We start from the raw sequence: 5,095 nt of genomic DNA, 5'->3' as shown, positions 1-5,095 counted from the left end.
ATAAATCTCGAACTCGCGACTTACGGAGCAACCGTAATTTCATTATTTACGTAGTTCGCGCATCCGTCGGAAACCACCAACGCGTTATCGAACGCGTAATTAATCATCGACCAAGCGAAATACTGTCTTCTTCTTTCTTTCTTTTTTTTTTTTTTTTTTTCTTCTTTCACTGCATCGACTGACAATGAAGCACCGGTAAGAACACGGTCGTGGGAGAAAAGAAAAATTACGTTTCGACACGGTAGAAACGTAATCGTCGTAGCGAACGACGATCCAACGAATAAGTTGGCGAATTGCCGTTTTAATTGGACCGTGGAGCGTTCCGAACGAAATGATAGAACACGTCCGCCACGATGATCTTTATCTTAATTGTCGATAAAGCCCGGAAATGCGTCGATAGAACCGGGACCTGTTCACCGGCCGTTTCAGCCATTGGATTACCGATCAGAAAACCAGCGAAGCCCGGCCTTTAATAGTTGCAATTGTTGGAACACGTGGAACGATAACCGGTCCTCGCGTGTCTGGCAACTACGAAACGTCAAGCGAGCTCGTGAGATTGTGCATTTTCCACGTAACGATCGTGCGCCGAACGATAGGCCGCGGGGAGATAACTTATTAGCTTGCATTAACGCTATTGCGGATCCAAATCACAACGATTCCCGACCGTTCAAGGAGAGAAATTACTGTATTTCTCTCGCAGATCGGGAGAAATAAAAGCCGCTGTGCAGAGCTCGAACGCGTGTACCTACAATTTTTCGAAGAAACAATTTGCAATGGTCGCCGAGCGTAATATTACACGTATTCTTGATCAAATTAACTTCCCGTTTATCCTGGCTCGATCGGAAAGTTCCCTGTGCTTTCGAATTTGCGTCCACGTTCGTTCAGCAATGAATTTAGTTCCCTTAATTTAAGAAACACATCGTGGCAACCGAAAATCCAACTTGGGGAGAATGGAGCGCGAGCGAATTGAAGTGAGAGTTAATAAAGACAAAGTTTTCGTTGGCAACGTTCAGCCGGAGAACAGCACAAAACGCTATGCATACTATCATCGTAAGAAGTTCCCTTTCCGCGGGAAACTTCTTTTCTGGCAGCTTGTGAAATTCAATTCTGTCGCGGCTGTTCCCGCGTCTGCGAAAACTACATTTTCGAAAGTATTTCCCGTGAACGTCAGATATGGTCGATTCAGATTTTAAACAACGTACTTGCCCATGAATTAGTTTTGTAATTTGCGTGTATTCGTGCCTCGTAACGATATACGTGTGTACATCTACAGTGTAAAAAATATCCGTACAGTGACTAGAATGCAGAATAATCATATTTATCGAACAAACATGGTACATCTATTCTCCAAAATCTGTAGAACAACAGTAAAAAGTCAAATAAATAAAAAAAGTACTGTTTATATAGATATGAAGAAAAATGAACAGAATGACAGAAATGAACGCGCAATATGTATTCGTACAGTTCTATTGTCATTATCAAGTGTACGAGTAATTTAAACATTTATAATAGAAACAACAAGTAATTGTAAAATTAATATGTATAATTAATATTTAAGGTTTCCCATTGATTTTATTATTGCAGCTAGCCTTCTAGGTATTAACCAAATTATATGTGATACGTAATGATCGCAGCGGTTGTACTATTATTCGATTCATTGAAAACAATCCGAAAATGAATGCAACAAAGATCGCTGAAGAGTATATCCAAGATTATCAGTTTTGCATAAAAAGCAAGGAAAATATTTCGGTTTCCATACATTAGATCGACTTTACAAAATTGGAATAATAATTCTTCGGCGTACATATTTAATGCTTATCAACGAATAAATCAAAAAATATATGATTCCATTTAGAACAAAGTGAAAGTGACTGTGATATATCTTTGAAACCTTTGCATCTAAAAAAGATTGATCGCCGCCATATTGTAATCCCTTTGTCACCGAATAATTTTCATTAATCCTTTCCGGTCCGCGCAATTTTCATTATTTCGTTCCAACTAGTCCACGCTACATTGACAGTTTCGTATCAGCCGATTGGTATCGATTACTTTGCGAAATTTACGAACAAGACGACATAATCACATTAAATAATGTAATTATTTTATTCAATTTTTTTGAAATTCACGTTTAATATCGCGTAATCACTGTCACCACTTTCGATCAGTTGCCTCTGTACGTTGTCTCCCTCTAGCCTTTGTCTGGTCAAAATTCTTAAATTGAATTTTGGATTTTTGTGAGAAATAAGACTTACTAATCTAAGAATTCTATCCGTACGTCAAGACGGTTTCGAAATCACTAACAACAAGCGACTTCTTCCGAAAACCATGAGATATACAAAATATACGACAACTCTATCCAGTCTCAATGAAACAGCATCGACGAGCAAACTCGAAACGATATGCGTTGTTCGAGCCGTACTCGACATATAACCGCAAAGGATTAACAGCATTTTTTTTTTCTGAAGATCTTCGGAAACAGACGAGACACTCTGTAGAGCGTATAGTTTACGCTCTTTTGGCACCGCGACACGATCGTGGCCTTTCCGCTGTCTTACCATTTAATTTAAACCATCTTTACACCGCGCCAATATTCCTTCAAGCCCTAGGCGAAAGTCGAAACCAAACACAAGTTTGTCAGTATCCAGTATTGCCGCAAACGATGGCGGTTTGTATGCAGTAGCGTAACGCGAAGCCAGGCCAGGCCGAGGATGCAGTCTTTGCCATTTACACGAGCTGCAAAGCAGCGCGTTTCCTCTCATTAGGTGTACTTAATTAGAAAACTTGTGCGGCGTACGGCACGCGAGTAAATCTCTCTGTGACAACGCTCGGTTACTTCCGTCGTGATACATAACCTTTTCCCCCCCCCGAGTTTATCAGCGAGAATGCACGATGCTTTGTTCTCGATCCGACTCGTTATCCACCACCTCTCTTCTCGGCGTTCTGTCGTTGAACGTAAGCAGACGCGCGATCGCTTCTCGCTGCGATACAATTTGCGAATGTTTGTCGAATGTGGTTTAGCAGACTTGTTGTTACTTTGATTATCGAGCTGAAACGAGGCACGAGGTACATGATACCGGTTACACAGAATTGACGTGTTTTGTGCATTGCGACATTGATCATTGACGCGGCATCGTTCAATGAAGAGGACGTTGAACCTAGGTCGATTTAACCACTGGAACTACCGACGACCGAAAGTATAATATTTGCAGCAAAGAAATTGAAGTGCAAGGTACAAGAAAGAATTAATAACACAAGGAAGAACACAAGCTTCTATTAATATATTTTGTTAAAAATCACTCGAGTATTTAAAAATAAATACTGTTATAAATGTATAAAATTTCCATAGAGAATTATAAATATATTTTGGTAATTCTGCTGTTAAACAAGGGCTCGACTAACAATAAGTTCGATCGAACTTTTAAATAGATTCTATTTGAAACGCGGATCTTTCTTGTAGAACTTTCTCGAAAAATGTTTCGTAAATTACAAGTCCCAATGACTACAGATAAATAAATGTTCTTGAAAATTAAGTAAGGGTAGAAATTTTTTTGTCGGAGGAACAGATAATTTGTTTATCAATGTTAAAAAATGTTTTCAATATTTGTAATGTCAATGAATAGTACTCGAATGTAAAACTGGATTTTTAATTAAATGTTCTAAAATAACGTTTATTATACAGATTCTAAAATGGGAACACTATTCCTAAGTGTAATACTTCTTTCTATAAAAATTTCACAAGAAACAGGTGTTCTCGAACAATTCCGATTCCTGCTTTAAACTTGTTAGCTTTCATTTTTGAATAAAATTGGCGAGAAGCTCGGAATAAAATTTCGGAAGGCCTCGACGACGAATCGATATGAAATTTTGAAGGAATGAAAGTGGGAGGGGGAAGACACGAAGTATAAAATTTTAACTTCCTGATATTTATTAGTTTCCAAGATATTAGTAAAAAAATTCCGATACAATATATGTATTGAATTCCGTGCATACAGATCTGTATAGTTGTAGTAGTCATTGTTGGCAATTGTCAGTTGTCAGATAGACGATGCAACAGTAATATCGGTCTCAGTATCGGGAACATATATGTATATAACACAAATCCAGTCTCAACTCTTGCTTTTGTAACGCGAAAAAATGAAAAAAAAAAAATTCATGTCTGAAAACAAAATTTAACCAAATTATTTAGTGGGACATCCTATACTGAGGCCGATATCGCTATTGCGTTATCAGCGTGTGTCATGTAACAACCATCGACAGCGAGGACTGTTGTATTAATACACAGAATTCAATGTTTTTATTAATATCTCGAAGACTAACAAATACTCGAAGCTAAAATTTTATATACCGGGACTTTTTGAAACTACAGCCGAATTTTTCTACATTTCTGTGTTAAGGAGCCAGGCGTAAAAATTACGAATAATTTGGAGAGCTAATAAAAGAAAAGTATATATTTGATTGACATGAGCTTTTGTAGTTTATTTTAATACATTATGAACACGAAAAGCAACATTAAAAAAGAAAGAAAGAGGGCTCTTATTTAACGGCATCCTTTTACATAACTTTTCTTTACATTGCCTATCGGTGTGCATGATTCCAGCCAAACAGGATTAGCTGTAACAAAAAAGGCAAGAAAAGTACAAAAGTAAACAATATTCTCTAGGGATTGACGATCCAACATTTTCATTTTTGTGAAACTTATGAAAATAGCAGCTTGTTTTGATGTATCGAATTTATGCCAAAAATTTCTACGTTTTTTGCTTATATTTTTCGACATTGTTAAAAATTTAAAAATGTTCGATCGTCGATCCCTAGTAAATGTTACACTAAAAACACGTGTCAAGTTTCACAGTAATCGGTTGGTTAGATTCCGAGACATCTCTACACACCGTTTCTAAAAACCCAGTTTCGAGAAAAACGTGTTTAAAGTTTCAGAACGTCCTTTACTTATTTTTTTTACTTATATATCACGGCTCACAGTTCTTACAATTCACAATTAAATTGAATCCAAGTCCTTTAATATTCGATTCACCAAAAGTAATATTTGAATCACATGATTCACACTTTATAATACTGCTTAAAGTTGTAAACAGTGATA

The 5,095-nt window shown here is 37.1% G+C and overlaps 1 long non-coding RNA gene across 1 annotated transcript in view; it reads right to left on the bottom strand.

Annotated features, from left to right (window-relative positions):
- Positions 1 to 1,097: 1,097 nt before the first annotated feature.
- LOC122529166 overlaps positions 1,098 to 5,095 on the bottom strand; it is a 10,999-nt gene continuing 7,001 nt past the window's right edge. Inside the window, exon 3 of the long non-coding RNA XR_006306759.1 lies at positions 1,098 to 1,107. This is a non-coding gene — a long non-coding RNA (uncharacterized LOC122529166). The remainder of the gene's footprint in view (positions 1,108 to 5,095) is intronic.

This window comes from Frieseomelitta varia, unplaced genomic scaffold (genome assembly GCF_011392965.1).
Source record: "Frieseomelitta varia isolate USP_RPSP 00005682 unplaced genomic scaffold, Fvar_1.2 scaffold_279, whole genome shotgun sequence".
Classification (NCBI taxonomy): Eukaryota; Metazoa; Arthropoda; class Insecta; order Hymenoptera; family Apidae; genus Frieseomelitta; species Frieseomelitta varia.
Note: the sequence above shows the minus strand (reverse complement) of the source record. Positions and strands in the feature narration are given on the sequence as shown.